This window comes from Balearica regulorum, chromosome 5, assembly GCF_011004875.1.
Source record: "Balearica regulorum gibbericeps isolate bBalReg1 chromosome 5, bBalReg1.pri, whole genome shotgun sequence".
NCBI lineage: Eukaryota > Metazoa > Chordata > Aves > Gruiformes > Gruidae > Balearica > Balearica regulorum.
Window position 1 is genome coordinate 60,531,281 of NC_046188.1, and position 18,260 is coordinate 60,549,540.

General features: G+C 41.2%; 1 protein-coding gene across 7 annotated transcripts in view; it reads left to right on the top strand.

The window, feature by feature from the left end:
• Positions 1-3,461: 3,461 nt before the first annotated feature.
• TEAD1 (TEA domain transcription factor 1) overlaps positions 3,462-18,260 on the top strand; it is a 163,497-nt gene continuing 148,698 nt past the window's right edge. For 4 of the 7 annotated variants that reach the window (XM_075755206.1, XM_075755207.1, XM_075755208.1 and 1 more), the window contains exon 1: positions 3,462-3,805. The gene's annotated coding sequence lies outside the window, so the exon portion shown is untranslated. The remainder of the gene's footprint in view (positions 3,806-18,260) is intronic. The other 3 variants (XM_075755209.1, XM_075755211.1, XM_075755212.1) reach the window with 1 other exon arrangement.

The window sequence follows — 18,260 nt, forward strand, 5'->3', positions numbered from 1 at the left end:
GTATGGTAGACATAGCATGACATGACATGACAGCCTACAGGATATATGAGCCAAGAGGCAAGAAAGATCAACACTTGCAGAATTTCCCTACCTCTGTGTTCAGGGGCTATTGGTTTCATCTGGAGCTTGCTGGCCCACAGACCAGTGTTCAGTAAGCGCCATGGTTTAGTCACCATACTAGTTTGCTGTTCATCTTGGCCTCAGTTTTGGTAGTTTAATTGGTATAGTTGCCTGTGAGCAAGATATTGTCAGGACAGCATTTCAGCCTTGAGTTGGAAACTGTAGATTGTGGATGAACTTTTACATTGTGCTAATGGAAGATCTCCAGTCTTCCCCAAGCATTTGTTTTGAGACCTCACTGCCTGTGAAGACCACTAATGTACAAAAGTTCAGAACCTGAAGAATAATCAGAATTTAGTGAGCTTTCCCTGCTGCTCGCAGTTAACAGCAAAATGTGCAGGCATCAGGTAAATTTAATTATTCTTCTTGAAAGAGTTCTGAATGGCAAAAGAGCTACTGAACTGTCTGTCTGCAGATACAGGCAAGCCACTACAACCTGGTTTAAGTTTGATTCATGTTCATCCACAACCATGGATGTAGAAGTAACCCCCTTTTTTCTTTTCCACTAGGAGAGCATAATCCTGCAAATATTTCTTCACTTTCATTTGTGAGAGCTGCTATAGGTAAGAAGTTTTCAAACTCTATTTATCCATTATCTAGAAATTTCCTGTTCTCCCTCCCTGTGTACAGAGCTAAGATACCTTTTGGGCCCTGCATGGGCAGAAAAGTTAGAGTCAGTAGTCTTGGTACTTTCTCTGCAAGTCTTATGGGAAAAAAAAAAATCCCATTCATTTAAAGTCTTTTTGCATTTCTGTGCATGCAGTGAACACAGCGGAGTGAGTGCAGGTCTAGTGACTAAAAAATCTATGGCATAGAGTCTAGGGGGCAATGGTTTTCCCCCATTTTTCTGTTCTGGCTTTGGAAAAGAGTTGGTAAACTTTGGGTACACTCAAGAGACTATGGCTTTCGTATAGGCATCTGCAGAATGATTGAATTTTATGAATTGTGCAGGCACTTAGACCCTTATTAGACAATATTACTAGGGCTATTTGGAAAAGAAGAAGGGAAGAGAAAAGAAATTCTATGTGTGTAAGAAGGAGTTCCTTATAGCCTACTTTGGGAAAGAAATTTTTCAGCCAGTGTGGAATGGTGTGGGGAAAAATATCCTAAAATATGTTCATTTTTGCATTCTCCCAATCCTTTGACCGACACCTGCTCAAACTTTAGCTCCATTTGATATTCTTCCTTGTTGTATGCCATTTCTGTAGGGTTGAGTTTTAGTAGATTTCAGGCAGTATCATTCGTGTGATCAGCAGGAACATTGCATCCTCTGCTTGCACTGCCTATCATACACAGTCTGTGCTTGCTCCACAAAGGTAAAACCAGTCACAGGCTCTGTGAGAATTGCAACGTGAGCTTTAAGTAAGTGACTCGTTTTCAAGAGGCTCCTGGGTCAGTCACAGGCTCAAATGGTGACTGTTACCTGCATGGCTGTCTTACAAGATTGGTACTGGGAAAGCACCGGGACAAGCGTGTTTCTGGCATTGAGAGAGAGAGACGTGCTCGGCGTCTTTTCTTAATGTCGTACACAAGTAATATACAGGGCATTTATTGTGAATTCTACCAGCATGACATGAAGTTACACGTGATGTGAGCATGTTAATGCTGTCTGATTACACCAACACGTGGTTCTTCTGAGGTTGTAATGTGATTTTCCTGACACCTCCAAAAGTGGTAGCCCTGCTGGGCAAACTTTCAAAGGTGGATAGAAATGTATGTTTGCACATCAAAATAGGCAATTTATTTCACTAACAGGCACCGAGGTGTCCAGTTATCCACGTTGCTTATGCAAATACAAGTTTTCAGGAGCACAACAGCTGTGCCTGCCATGTAATTATTTCCATAAGGTAGCGGATTGTTAACTGAAGGAGAGACATGACTTGCGATAATGCTTGGGGAGCATTTCTGGGGGATGGGTTGTGCCAGTACCAGAAAGGTAGTCGAACGGCACTTAGGCTCACAACTAGAGTGGTGCAAAACTTGCATTGTGAAATCTGAAGCTGGGGCCAGTTTTGTGAGAAAGGTCATGACCTGGATTCAGAGCGAAGACTGTGGACCCCTGGGCCATGCCATGTCCACATTGATGTGGGATGTGACGTGTACAAAGCCTTCCCGCTCACCCTCTTCCAGGACCCTGTTGGGCCCCGGGTGCTGGGGGTAACCTCCTGGGCGCACATCTGCATTTCCTGGGAAGTGGCAGCGGCTCGTTTGCACAGGGCTCTGCGGTGCGCCCAGGGCTTGGACGAGCACGTGGGTAAGCTGGGCTCCCCGGGAGAGCCTCCCCATCCACGAGGGCCCGGGGCCCAAGGTCCTGTGGCCCATTGCGGACCCCATCGCAACTCCATACTCTGCAACCCTGTTGCGGGACCCCGTTGCGGGACCCCGTTGCGGGACCCCGTTGCGGGACCCCGTTGCGGAGCACCGCGGACGCCCGACAAGCGGGTGGCGGCGGTACAGTGCCCCAAGCTCCCGCTCCCCTTCCCCTCCCGCCGGGCCCCCTCCCGCGGGCTCCCCTATGAGGTCAGCGCGGCGCAGAGGCCCCGCCCGCCGCCCCGCCCGCCCGCCCGCCCGCGGCCGCAGGGGGCGGCGGGCCGCGCTCCGCCCCGCGGCCGCCCCGCTCCCGCGTTCATTTCATTCCTCCCCTCATTCCGCGCATTCCTCGCATCGCTGGCGCCCGCGCAGCCCGGCCGGGAGCCCGGCCCGCCCCGCCGCCGGCCGGGCAGCAACTCATCCTCCGAGGGCTCCGTCCGCGGCCCGCGGCAACCTACCGCCGCGGTATAAATAGCCAGCGGCGGATTAAAAATAGGCGCGGGGCCATAAATAGCCGGGGCGGCCCGGGGGCGGCGGGCGAAGTTTGCTGTCGGAGTGCGGCGCGCTGGCGGTGCGCGGAGGGGGGCCGCGGCGCGGAGGTAAGAGGGGGCCGAGGGCGCGCATGCCGCGCCGCCGGCGCTTTGTGCGGTGGGGCGGGGGGTCGGCCCCGGCCGGGGTCGGCCCGGGGGGCCGGCGCCCCCGCAGGTGCCGGGGCAGGCGGGAGAGGGGCCGCGGCAGGGGGAGAAGTTGTTTCCCGCGGAGTTTCTGCCGCTGCGGGGCCGCGGCCGGAGCTGCAACAGGCGGCTGCTGCCCGCCCCGCGCCGCTCCGCTCCCCCTCGCCGCCGCCGCCGCCGCTCGCACTTAGTTGCCTGAGTCACTGCTCTGCAGCCGGGCGCGCACACACACGCGCGCACACACACGCGCACACACACACACACACACACGCGCTCTCTCTCTCTCTCTCTCACACACACACACGCGCGCACCGATCCTTGGCATTTTTCACATTTTTTTCCACGGGGAAGCAAGAAGTTGGGAGCAGCCCTGCGCTGGCCGCAGAGGCTCGCAGCCCTCAGGAGCAATCCCCCGGCGGTGCGGGCTGCCGAGCGGCCCGGCCTGGCTCGGAGCTCTGCTCGGTGCGCTCCCCCGAGTTTTGCTTTCCATCCCCCTTTTATTTTCCTCTAAAAGATGAAAGAAGGAATGTCCTTTTTCGCTGCTTCTTCTCCTTCTCCAGAGCCGCTGCTGCCGCTGCTGCTGGTTAATTGCACATTCAAGTGGAAAATTTTCGGGAGTCAGCAGAAACATTGTATCCAAAAAAGACAAAGTCGCAGTTACAACAACACCGAGGAGATTGTCCCTGGAAAACTTCCTTTCGGTAGGAACCATAGGGTTTTTTTATTTATCCGTCACGTTTTAAAGAGATCTCTTCTACAGATGTCCACAGTGCTGATGCGGAGGGCCGGTGGCAGCCTTTGTTCGCAGAAGGAGCATTTTCAAAGGAAGTACACTTCTAAGGGGGAGGGAAAAAGTTATACAGTACGGCTTTTGTAACAACATTAAAACAACGCGCCCCCCTCCAAAAAGCTAAATACAAACAATGAGGAGAAATAAAGCTACGGGGGGGGGGGGGGGTGGGGGGGGGGGGGGGGGGGGAATCTCTCTTTTTACCAAGTAAAAAAGTTTGCACTCCTAACTTGGTTGAACATAATCCTAGTCATGATTTTTCTCCTCTTGAAATCTGTTTTAAGTTGAATGGTATTACAGTATAAAAATATTTACGAAACAATGAAATACCAGCCACGCATGTTTCTCAGGAGAGTTGTTAACTTATTAGAAACAAGTGCCTGCCTTTGATACGAAGAAATGAAAAGTGACCTCCAGAAGTGCCGGAAAGTTAGGGAGCAGTTCTGCTCCACGCTCTTCGAATGTAAATGGCTCCCAATATTTTTTAACTGTTCGTGGTTGAACACCGTCTGGGAAAGAAAGGCCGAGAAACATCAGATTGTACTGGCATCTTCTGACGTAAAATAGCGTGTATAAGAAATGTAAGCTGAAATGGCAGAGCCTCAGGGAAAAAAGGTACCTCTCCCACTGTAGTCCTGTCTAAAAGAAGCATATTTGCTTTCCCTTAGCGCTGATAAAGTTTAAAAATGCAATATTGCCAGTTAGCGGTTTTACAGAGATATCTAACCTAGGTAATGGCAAAGTTTGGAGCTGTACTGATAAAATACTGTTTTCTCTAACTGAATGTTCAGTTATTATGCAGTATATCTAATATGGAAATCTCTGTGGGAATGCCTCTTACAGGAAAATTCATGTAAATAACTAAGTGCTACCTGCAATTGAATATGAAAACAAAAATGATTATAATTACATTAGGACTTAATTTAAAATTATGTAGGATTCTTCTTATAACCCTAGATTGGTAATGTGGGTCTGTAATGTATGATATATTCTGTCTCTATAAATAGTTGGGGAATACCATTACAGGGATATTAGATTGTACTGATGGTTAGATGATGCTATCAAAAATGACATAGACCTGTATATTAAATTACTTCTGGGGGCGGGAGGGAAGCTTGCATGTTTGTTTGTATATGTGTGTGTGTATATATTTATATGCATATTTATATACACATATGCATGCTTTATTTGGGAATAGAAATACAGGAATTAATACAGTGAATGTTCTTAAAAGACAAAATTCAAGATTTTCTATTTAAGTCACATTTTGAACTTGCAGATTTTTAAAATCAACTTTTTGAAATTATTTGCATTAAGGGTAAACTTCTTTGAGGTGTGTTTATCATCTTCATGGTAAAACACATCTCTTCGCGCTGCACTGACTTTTAATTAGGTCATAAGGCATTTTGTATACCAGTAGGGATAATTCTACATTTTGTTTGCTGCAGACTTTTTTAGCAGAAATTTTAGATGCAAAGGATTTATTTCAATTTTTCTTCTTGGTAATCTAGAAATACCTTTGGAAAGTACTTTATTGCCAAACACATTAGGTGTATTTTGAGCATCGATTTTACATACACAGTTTTGGTGAAGTAAATATTATTAGCCTTCGCACCCAGGAGAGAGTAACAACAGCTCTTGAGATTCAAATTATGGTTTTATATTCTGTATAGTTTCTTAGTGCTGAGTGGGATGTATGCAAGCAGTGAAGCAGAGGAAAAATTTTGATTTGACAGGGGTCTTAATAAAGACAGCCTCTGCTTAAAGGAGTTTTAATTAAACAGCTAAAAAAGAACAACAGAAACTTAATTATGAGCTAGACCCGCCATGAATCTCCAGCTGAGCAATGATAGCGTATCGTGATGTGTGGAGATGCGTGAGCATATGTGTAACATGTTTGGTATAATTTGTAACTAGTGATTTTTTTTTTTAAAATTGTTGTTGCTGGACGGTGTAGTGGTTTTGGATATTGTTAAAGTGGTTTTTAGGCTTTGTTTGTCCGTGCCTGAAAAAGTTAAGCTCAGTGAAGTCACATGTAGAAGAAAAACGCTTTCTACCTTCTTTCTTTTTAAGCTACCTTTGTATATCATATTGTAAGCAAACTTTCAAGATATAGTACAGGCAAAAGAGTAAGAAAGACTTCTGGACCTAGAGGGAAATTCTGGTGCCTTTCACATAATAAAAAGTGAAAGGTAAAAATATATAATTGTGTATTATGATATAGCTGTCAATTTTCAATCTATAAAGTAGGATGGCTACACTGTTGGAACAATTTCCGTAGAAGTAATCTGATTTTATTGGAAAGTGCCTAAGACTGTTTCCAAAACATGAAGATCTTGTGTACAGTTCTGCATGTGTGTGTGTGAGAGAAGGTTCCCTTCAAACAGTACGTTTTGAATGCATGGTTTCTGACTGTATATAGACACACATACATCACTCTCTTTATCTGGTGTTTCTTTGTGATGTTAATATTAATGCTGTATCTGTCCAGAGATGCTTTTAAAACTGTCTTTTTGAAGTGATTCCATTTATTTAAGAAGAAAAGGTTTACTAGATCCAGTTGTTACTCAGGTTAAAGTGACTGGGATGACTCATAGGAATAAAGGTTCACTGGATCAAATACTAAGATACTTACAGCATATGCTTTATGTGCATGGTTAGTATGATATTTGATGTCTAAAGAAGGACATGGGTGCTATTCTGTGTCTCTGATTAAAAAGTATCAGATTTGACACACATGCTTTTTCAAATTTTTGTGTGGGGCTTATGTTCTACTTTGCTTGCAATCTGCATAAAACTTGCAGGCAAATTTCTATTAAAAGTTGGTTGCTCATTCCATTTCTGCTCTTATTGACAGTATGTGCAAATATGAGGTGAGGGCTGATTTTTAAAAATCTGATCTAAATTCAGGTTAATTCCATTGACTTCATATGGCCTCTTTCTATATTACGTTGGCTGTAATGAGGGTGCAAACTGGCCCTTTAAACATAATTTTGAAATCCACAGTTCATCAGAGGGATCTACTTTTGCATGAGAGAAATAGTAGTTACTTATTTCTGGGATTTGAGATTTAATTGCTGTTTTGTCACCACGCAGCACTTTGCCATTAGTGCTTGCCGCAAGTAGGAATGTTTTATATTCTTAAACTACAGCCATTTACTATTAAAAAAAAATAATTTAAGTGAGTCTCAACAAAATTTTAGACCCTGCAAGAGGTAAATCATCTCCCTGAAAGAAACGGCTGTTTGAGGTTTTGTGGCAGTTTATGCAAGTACTGTATAATTTAAATTGTATCCTGTGATATATGAACGGATTAATGGCATTATTTATTGTAAAGCCAACCAACTCTAAGCCACGCTGAAGACACATTTTTAGAAGAAAAATCTCTGCAATAAATTCCCACTTTATGACCATATCTTGCTCTCTGTTCTTGCACAAAACTCCTTTTGACTTTTGCAAGTGGAACAAGGATGGAATAATATTTCCTGGAATAATTTTGTGTTTGGTTTTAATGATTGCTCATTTCCAAAACATAAGAGAGTGAAAAGTTGCAGAGTGAAAAGTTGCAGACTTCAATCCTTTGAGGCACCAACTTCAAATCTGTTCCTCAGATTTGTCGCATAAAATTCGGCTAGGAGTTTTCCAATTTAATACCCGAAACCTTTCTTGGTTTTGTATGAAAACCTGATCCCGCTGCAATCACTGTGAGTTTTATCTTGTTATTGGTAAAGCCAAAATTTCTTTCTGTGTTGATGCAGATTCAGCAACTTTTATACTATATCAGGTTATTAAAGTTCCACCAGAATTATACTAATTTTAAAATACAGAGATTGAAGAAGTGGAGGGAAGAGAAAGAAGGCAATGAGCCTGTATAAAAATTTGGCTCCTAACGCCTAATTTGAGATATTCTACACAGGAAGTCTATGAATGTCTCTGAGTAACCTGTCATGCACTACATGGCCTTATTGGTTAGACAAATTTTTGTACATACGTCAAGAACACGATGAAAATCTGCAGAGTGTGTAAAGGGTTTATAGATGCTTGCCTGGTTGGTGCAGGGCTGCAACCCCATTTCCTAGTCCCTCCAGCTTGTGTCTGGGTTTGTCAGAGGCTGCTCAAGCAGCCCGTTTTAGTTTGGCTCGCGTCCAGTTGAAGGTATCACCTACAACTTTTTGTTCTTTGTCTTCTAGTCATTGTTTACTGGAACGACGTGATTACTCCCTCTGCATCCTGTTGCACCTTTCCAAATGGCCTTCTTAGATTTCTAGCTCTTACTAGCTTTTCGCTAAACTTTCGAGTCGGAGATAGTCTGTGCGGCAGCAGAAGCATATAAGCACAAAATACAAGTTTATTTGCTAGCAGGTCAGAAGGTAGAATGTGAAATCTCAGTGTGCTTGGAGGGGGAAGGGGAGGAAAGTTTAGGATTATGTGTAAAACTATTAAAATGCTATTGACTGGGAATCTAAAACAATGACGAGTGCTGTTGTTTTTACAGATACATGAACTGAAAACTGCTGCTAATGATGGGAAATGTTAATTATGTGAGAACATATTGAACTTATATTCTCTGGCATGAACTTTTTTAAATGCATCAACTGTGCTGCCTTTTATGCGCACAGCTTTCTAATTATCATAATTCAGTACAGCTCTGGCTTTTGGAAAGAGTTCAAGTGCAATCTCAACTTAATATGAAAGGAGGTTGTTTTTTTTTTTTTTAAACTGAGAATGTTCAAGAACAATTTGAAAAGATAATCTAAAAATGCTACGTACTTAGCTGGGTATAAGTCAGAAAATAAATATGTTCCCATAACTGCCTATCAAAACAGAACAGATTATTAGAACAGAAAGTTATCTATTTTTCTCATTATGTCTTTCACACTCCTACAGAACACAACTAAACCCACATTTTCATAATTGAATACCATAGACAGATCTACTATATATTGATTGACAGTAGTTTTTGTCAATTTTTGAAATGATTGAGTGGATTACTCTGTTGTTCTTAAAAGATTTTTCCTGAAATAGTATACAAGTAACAAAGATTTCCTTTTCTTAAATAAAGCAAGAAGACAACTTTCATGATTTTTTTGTGGTATTAACTGATTGTGTTTCTGTAACATATTAAAGTCCCATTGTAAATCTTCCTTATATGTCAGTATTCACACCTTGTCTTCGTGGAGCTTGAGGGGGTTGTAAATATCAGGTCTTTCTAAAGCTTTCAAAAACATTTTTTTTTGTTTTTTAACAAAAACTGTAACAATTTTTTTTTTCATTCAACTTGCACTCTAAATTATTCTTTCACAGATTTTTTTTTTCTATGTGATCAAATTGTTAGTTTCCACATCCCCCCCCCCCCCCCCGCATTTTACTCAGCTTCTATCTTAAAAAGACTCAGATTTTTTTTTTTCATACTTGTCTTTCCTTTACTACAGTACATGCTACATTTCTAAAATGCAAAGAACAGCCCCAGTGAAATAAAATGACTTCATTTGAGCTGGCACTTAAGAGCAGGAATTCACTTCCATAGTGCTGGAAATAAAAGAAGCCAAGTGTTTTAAATAGCCACTCCCCTAGGCCAGAGTGTTTTTAGAAAAGCTCATTGTCTAGATTTGAGCTGTAGCAGTATGCCTGCCTCTGTTAAATCTCCTGATCCAGACAGCTCGATTTCTAAAGTTGACATCTGGTTTACTCTTTGTTCACCTGTTTAAAAAAAATGCAAATAGGCAAGTGTGCCATTGCCCTAGAGCTCTGCAAAAAAATAAAAATGCTGTTGACAGTTTGTCAAATAGTGCTTCCAGTCTTAAGACTGCAGTAGCCTATTGTTATGCCAGCAACAGGCAACAGAAGTTGTGGCACCATATGGCTAGTATATGCTTCAGATAAGCTATCTGTTAATTTAGCTTATCAGTAGCATTTTGATATGCTTCATGTTTGAATCACCAACCAGTATGGCCTTGGGTATTTTTGGTGCCAAATTATTCCTTAACATTATAGACATCGCAGTTATTCCCTTGGTGGAATCTCTCTCCATTCATTCACCTCATGGTGCCCTGAACAATGGTGCTTATTTTTGGAATTAGCTGGCATGTTTTTTTACATGGTTGTCTTTCTGATGGGAGATTATAATTCAGGAATGACATTTTGGTTTTGAGGGGAGAAAATGTCAGAACAGACTTTAGGAGAAAAGGTAAATTCATAGAGGCTTAATGGATTAAAGCCTCTGTTATGTGTATCTCAATTAAAAAATATATAGTGTTTGGAGGCATTAATTTGTGGGAGAAAGGAAATTTTGTTCATATTTAATCCACCACTACTACCATGCATACATACTTTTTGTCCTAACGGTGGTTTACAGTTTAAAATAAAAGGCAAAACTCTGTAAACAGTTTCATTTTCCACATCCCTGATTTTTACTGTTATTCTTTCAAAAAAAAGTAACCTTTGAAAAGAATTGTGTCCCTATATCTGCTGTCAGCTGATCTTTGAAGATTTTTACTTTTTTATTTCTGCTTTTGCCTGATCAACTGAAAACCTTGTAGAACACTTGAAGATTCAATGGAAGTTTCCTCATCTTCACTCCCCACCCCTGCCTTTCTTTGGCCGTAATTATTTTGTTGCAGGAAAGTCTCAAACCATAAACACAGTCTTCCATTCAGTGCCGCAGTGATGTCCTTAGGGTCGGATCTGTCTGCGTTGCTCTCTGACCTTGTAGCACATTCCTCTGTGTCTTCAGCCCTACGGGCTCTGTCTTGCTGTTCCTTACAGGGCACCGCATCTGCCTCTGGTTGCACGGACCCTCCTCTTCCCTCGGGTATGCACTTACTTGCTCTTGGGCACCACTTGATTGGGCTCTCCTTCCTTTGGACCATGGTGGCTTTTTCTTTACCTCCTTTTGCTCTCTATATTGCTAGGCCTTCCTTATCCTATATCTTCTGCTGCTGCCCATGGTCCCTTTGCCCATCCCGGTCACCATGCTGCTTCTACTCCTTCCTCATTCTGGCTATTGGTAGGAAAGGACCACTTGTGCTTGAACAACGCCTTTCCTGTCCAGGATCATTAATTGCAAACAAAAGAACGAGATTCTCTCTCCAAGAATGTTACAATCATCTTCTAAATCTGTTTGCTGACACCATTTTTTTAGTAATGAAAGGAGGTCAAAAATAAGAAGATTTTTCTCCTCTCCTTTCGGAACAGAGTAATATGATGGTCTGGGACAGCGGCCATTCCTTAATGGCCCACTGGAGTCCACCCAGAGAAACTGCATGGAAAAATGCAGGAGCTAGCAGAGCACCTAGAGGCCAACCAGGTGAGCGGTGAAGTGAGAGGTGATGCTCCCACCTTACCGCTGTGCTCAAGTTGACATGGATACCTGCAGAAAATGAGAAGGGTTTTCTGCACTTGGCTTGGCATCTAAAACTGCTAACAGAGGCTTTTAGTTTCTTTGCAGGGACATGAAATCCTAGTGTCTGTCTACTCAGAGCTGGTTTGGGGATGCCTCAAATTTTAAATCTGTTTTAAATTCAGATTTAGAGTTCAGGTCGACGATGTGACTCGGATGCAGTTGGGTGATAATAGCAATTTTTCTCTTTTGGCTCATGCAGATTAGGCCTGTGATCTCTCATTCTGGTGTTATGGGGGGGGAAAGGAGAGGTATTGAGGCTTCATTCTCTGTAAGGCACGTGCACATCTTCCCTATAAGTAATTTGTAAGTGCTTAACGGTGAAAAGCAATTTTCAGTCCACTAACGTATCTAGTTCTCACCCATAATGAGTATGGTTGTCTTTGAACTGATGGGGCCATTAAAACGTAACAAATCTATGTTTATTTAGTACAATAAGATGCATCTCTCATATGGTTGTGGGTTGGGTTTGTTTTTTTTTTATTATACTTCAGAGCCTGTGAAGTTTTAGTTGATTTGGTATTTGATTGACTTGCCTTTACTAGTGTTTTGTTGGTTCCAGTTATTGTTTTGTGATAGGAAATCCATAGCTCCAAATAATGTGCATTTTGCTCTTTAAATTTACTATTATTTATGCATAGTGATTTCTTGCTCTGCTTCTTGGCATATTTACTATATGCTTACTGACCAGTTGTAGATAAGCAGTTGAAGCGGTTGAATTTGCAAGACAATTTTAAAATATGCAGCTTCCTATACCAATTCACTTTAGCCTCTAGCATTAGTAATATTTTTTGTTGGTGAAACAATGACCCATAAATAACTTTATCTTCCAAAATCTCTAAAAATAATACAAAGAAGTCCAAAGGGTAGTAGAATTATCATAGTTCTTGGTTGCTTGGAAAATTAACTAATATTCTGGCCTCTGAGATTTTGGAAACAAATTAAAGAACCCTTTTTTAGGTAGCAGGCTGCTTTTAATGGTTCTTCTGTATTAAGGAAAGTACAGTATTGTAGGTTATTTATTTCTGGGCATGCAGTACAGGGTGAAGAGCCTGCAATTCAGCTAGCAATGCCTCTGTGCCCTGAGGTAAACTCTATTTCACAAAGGGAATTTTGATTATGGTCTACTGCTCTGTAGCATAGTGGAGGCTTCAAGAGGCAAGTGGTAAATGCTACCAAAGAAAAGCTGGATTGGAGCCACTGACGTCATCTAAGTAAATCTGCTGTAGGACTATAGCCATAAAATGACTGCCAGCCACTGAGCGCACTTTGGCCTTTTCTTGTCAACTGTTTTAACTGCTGGGTTTTTTTTTTTTTTTTCTCCCAGCAACATGCATTTTGTTTTCTTTTTTTGTGCTAGTTGTGCACATGCTGAAATATAGAAATGCTAACATCTCTTCCCACCTGCCCGCCCTCCTCCCCAACACTGTACATAGCATCTGAGTAGCTGCAGTTTGCAGTTCAAAAATTAAAAAGTAAACCAGTACTTTTCCATACATGAGCCTCACAGAATTAAGCTTCTATCTCAAGCTATTTCTTAGATGCAAGAGCCTGGCAGTTCAAGTTACAGCATACTGATGAGATTTGTGTTGTGGGCAAAAAGCATTTTGATGCACTGGAGGGCACGCTTCCCTCTGGAAGAACTAAATGTGTAAAAATGGCTGGTTGTGAATTCTGAATTAGCACAAAACGCATGTGTGTTTGAGCGCTTAAGATCCAGTGTTAGTCATTGCTTTATGATTGACCTCTGAGGCTTCAGTCATCCCCGAAACAAAACTTTCCTGTTGTTTCAAACACCCAAATGTATTGTTACGAGCCGATCTTTTGATGATACTTTTTATACACACCGTGTGCATTAACAATAGTAGCTCTAGGATTCATTGATTAATATGTAGCAGTAGATACATGCGTGCCTAAGGGTATATCTAAAAATGCAATTGATATCCCACCTGTCCTCCCCTTGAAGTTCAGCGCTCAGGGTTGCAACAAAAGTATTTGGGTTTTTGACACTGGATTTTGAATTAATTGTCAACATTCTCTTTAAATGAATTTCCAGGAAGCTTAACATACTATTTTTTTTTAACACAGAGTGCACTGTAAAACACATTTATAATTATTAGCCAGTGTGTCCTGTGACAATATTTACTTGATTTATGTACTTTTTTTTACTTTAAAATAAAAATTAAGCATCGCTGTTTTTGAAGTTTGAGTCTCATGATCAGAAATATATTAAACCCAGTATCTTATCCATGAATCATTAGATGAGTCAGTTCCTGAAACCACTACAAGCCTCACAGTTCTTGGCTACGACTGAAAGCAGGAAATCCAGGCTTCAATAACTTCCTTTCCCAGTACTGGCTATAGCAGTGTTAGTGGTTAGTATATGCTGCTTTTGTAAGCAATAGGAAGATGTATGTCTGAGGAACAAAGGCACTCAAGTCAATTTGCTGAAACTGTTTATAATTTGTGGTCTTGATTTGAATGTCAGGATATATTGGCATATACTACATTTTGTGCTGCAGTATATTTTCCAGCAGTGATATTCAGAATATGAAATAGAGGGAACGCATTATGGCACAATTCTTGGACAAAGCCCATCTAATCAGTTTACCAGAAAACGGGAAGGTATTTTAGTGATATCATCCAACTCCTGAAGAGTAATGGGAACGAGAACTGAACACAGTTCAGTTATAGGAGTAAATTTAAAATGTTTATTTAGCAGTTACTTTGTTTTATGCTTGTGCAACAAACTATTTTTATTCTGTTTCAGTGCTCCAAAAGGGCTTGAAAAAAACCCAACCCAAACTTGGAACTTGTAAAATAAAACCACATGATTTGTTTTTCAGTCTCCTTTTTTGTAGTGAAAACTGTTTGCCTCCTCATAATCAAGGACACATTGATTGTCTCTGTGTCAGTGGAGCATTGTTTGCTGCAGAATCTGTCTCTTTAAACGTGGAGTGCCTATACACTACGACATTTGTGCAAGAGGATGCACTATTTACATTTTTGAGCTAACTGGGCCAGATTCAGGTTTGGTACAATGTTGATCTTAATGTGTTTACACCTGGAAAGTATTCAACCCTTTATGTTTTTCTTAAATATTATGAAAGATAGTTTGGTATCTTGTACTTATTATTTGGTTAACTAATTAGCAGCACATAAAAGCCAAACCTACCACCTTTAATTATTCTTTTTGTTCTTCCCTCCAAACAATAATTTTTTCATAACAAACTGGGAAGAACACAAGTATTGAGAGCAATAAATTAGTGAGGCACTGCATTAAAAAGCTACTTTTGACAGCATTGGTTAAACTGTATATGCAGTATTGATTAAAAACACAGAGCTCTTCATTTAAACAGGCAGTATGGTTATTGCACATTAGGCAACAACATCTTTTGTATTAGATAATATGTGAAATTGCTTTAATAAGGCAAACTACAAGTTGGATTCTTTCTTAGCTGGTGGAGTTCAGTGTTGGTAAACTGACTTCACTGTAACTAGTGGCCATTTAAAGAGTGTTGGAGCCAAACGGCTGTCATCTCATACTGATGTCCAGTGTGGTGCTGCTCGAGTCTTGTGTTTGTTAGGCAGTACAGGAAAAGGATTGGGCTAAGGAAAAGGGAGGGAACACAGCTGAGTGCTGAGATCCTTTTTGTGTGGAGACCCATATCCATAATAGAGGCTTTTCCCACCTCCTTCCTCTGCCTGTGCAACTCCGTCCTCATGGAGTTGACCCAGAGAGGGTCAATCCCTTGCTCAGACAACGAAGTCTTTGAAGGACTGTTTTGAGTTAGAGGTGAGGTTGCCCTTGAGGGAGAGGCAGAGACTCTTCTCTCCTGGTTGACAGGTTTGTGTCAGCACAGTTTTCATGGTCGCTTTTCTGATGGCCCATGCCAACTGCTCTTTCTTCCCACAGTAGGGCTGGTAGCATCCATCCAGGGACAGGACACCAGATGTGTTTTGTTATAATGCAGCTGTGCCTGAGGTGGGTTGCTGGGACTTTTGGCGCAGCAGCAAGCACCCAAGCAAGCTGCTTCGTTGACTGTAGAATATGTAATGGGATGCTATTGAGTCATAAAGGTGCAGATAGCATTTAAAAAAATGTGAACAGAGTAACTGGTCCATAACTGCAATTCTCACAGCACCAACACCTCTGGAACAGGAAGTTTGTGAAGATCTCAGCTGTGGATACTAAACTGCCCCAAGTACCTGCTGCTCTACTTCTGAAGGCAAGTCTACATCAGGCAAGGGGGCTCAGCACAGAGCCGTGTCACAGGCAAGCAGAGATCTGTGCCATCAAGCTTCTGCAGTGCAAAGCATCACTGGGCTTAGCACAGTGTAGCTAACTATACAAACAGCTAGGCTGTTTTGGAGGCACGCTGGCTTGTCTCACCCTTCCTTCTCTGTCACGTTTAAGAAAAAGGAGCAGCCTTTGAAAGAATAGCTAGATGCTTATGTCCAGGAAGGAGGCTCCCGGAGAAGCATGCATTATTTCTTCCTTTCTCTTGGCTAGTTTAAGTGGTGCTTTATTCACAGACGCTGTGCTACAGCACCAGCTGTTTGTGTACACAGGAGAAGAAGCATCCCTCAGGTGTGTCCCCTCTGCTATGGGGAGCCAGATGCTGATGCTTTAGGGACTGCAGTGTTCAGCATCACACCACCTATTGTGGATTTAACGTACTGCATTGTAATTAACTTCTTGTAATAACAATAATTACAATAATTAACTTACTGAAATAACAAGGATGTTCTTCATGCTGCTTCTGCATGCTGCTTTTGGGACAGAAATCTTTCTTCTTTCTTATTTTCTGTTTAAGGGAAAATTTAAGCACTTTAGCAGCAGCGAATAGCAGCAAATTTTCACAGGATCCAAGCGTATGTAAAAGGCATTGTTCATGTTTGTGACCATATGAAGTGCAATTTTCTATTAATTAATGTTAAACAACTCATTGTTTAAGGACAAAGAAACAAAACCTTCAAGTGGAATAAGCATTAAAAGTTTAGAAGCAGGTTATAGTTGTGCTTGATTTAATTTATTTCACTTGCAAATAAATGTAAATCATCTAATATTGTTTTCCTAATTGAACAGTCCTGAATATGAGAATTGTCATGCACAAGATCTGGAGATACATTTTGATCAAGTTCATACACTTTAAATGTGTATGAACTGAACATCTTTGTGTTGCTATCGATCAGAGAGGTATCCTGTTGCTCTAATGTGGATTTTGGTTTGGGATTAGAGACCTGGGGCTTTGAATTGCTTGCTGTCTGTAGACCAAGTTGTCAGTAGCTAGTGATTGATTCATTAATTAAAATCAATTTAAATGGATTTGTAAGCCTCATGTAACAGATTATCTTATTAACAGCATGAGAAAGGTACTGTGATCTGCAAGGAATGTGTTGCTTTAGACAAAATATAGCATGATTTTTATGGGAGAATTTCCTGAATTGCTGTTGCTGTAAGTGATCTATGCAAATGGAAGAGCCATGCTTAAATACTGCATTAAACAGACTCTTCCTGTTGAACATGGTTTTTTTTTATTTTTTTTTGTGAGCCTCCTCCAAAAGACTTGACTTTAATCTTAATGTGTGTGTGCATGCATGTGCCCATGTTTGTGTACATATTCACAGTCACAGAGACATGTTAAGTATTGTCGAGCTTCTGATACATTCTGATCTTGGATATTCTTATTTTTTCCTGTAATATCTCCCTCAATTTAAAAATATCCACAACAAGAAAATTAATTTTCTAAATTACTGAAAACAAAATGACAGAAAGAACATCTAATACTGTTTAATCCACGCTCCGCCTGCTCAGCAGTACTGTCTGGAGGAGACACTTTGGACAGCTGGAGGGGCCATGCGGGCAGAGGGGACTTCTGCCAGAAGTGAAAGTGTTGAAGAGATGGCGATAAAAGCTTTCCTGGCTGGGAGGGCGGGGGCTCATCTGTCCTCTTTGCATTTGTTTTGTAACTTCTTTTTACATCAATATGTATAGCAAGGCATTCCAGGCATCTCTATACGTTATTATGCTCTGTGATCAGGCCTCAAGGATATCTAAGCCAAGGTGTCAGCAAAACCAATGCGAATTTTGAATTTATTTTCAAACAGAGCAGGGTCGTTGCCTCCAAATCATAGCCTTGCACACAACTTTTCAGTAATCTCAGTAATGTGTGTACTCTCCAATCTGATTTGTAACCCAGGCTTCTACAGGAAAGGAGATTTTAAATTGTGCATGCTACATTGTACCATCACTTTACATGTTTCTTCTCTAGTCTGTACTCTGTGCATTTGCGTTTAGGGAGCAAACTGAATTTAATTATGAGATTCCTTTTTCATTACAATGAAGCTAGTTTCACTTAATGTTTCATCTGCTCTATTGTAGAAATGGAAGGATCTATAAAGACAGGCAGTACTAAATTGTTGATATCAAGTGAAAAATTTTAATGAACTTCTTAAAAACTACAAAACAAACCCACTACCATCATATAGCTCTGAATTGCCCCAGACACATAATTCATTCAATGTGTAGGCAATTCTTCAAAGCCAAGCATTGTTGATCATTTTTATTTGCTAGATAATATTACTGTCAGTGGCAGTATAAGTTACAAATCTTCAACTGAAAAAGGCCTGAAACTGGATCAACACAGTAAACCCAACTGTAACTGGGTTTTGGTGAAATTAAATGCATTGCCCGAGATGTGTAGAATTTGCCATGGTAGAAAGCTTTTTCATTATTTGTAGGAAATTGAACAAGATGTTTGGGAGAGATGATGTTATTTTAAAAAAAGTGTAATACCTTACTCATTTAACTTGCAAGAAAGCTTGGTGGTTACCTCCAGTTTACTCCATAGTTATCTGTTGATATTCTTTGGATTTTGACTTTGGAGGATGGGTGATTCACCTCACCATGCATGTGGGCATGTTGCCAGCCTGCTGCTTACTAATGGCTCCAGTAAGAAATTTG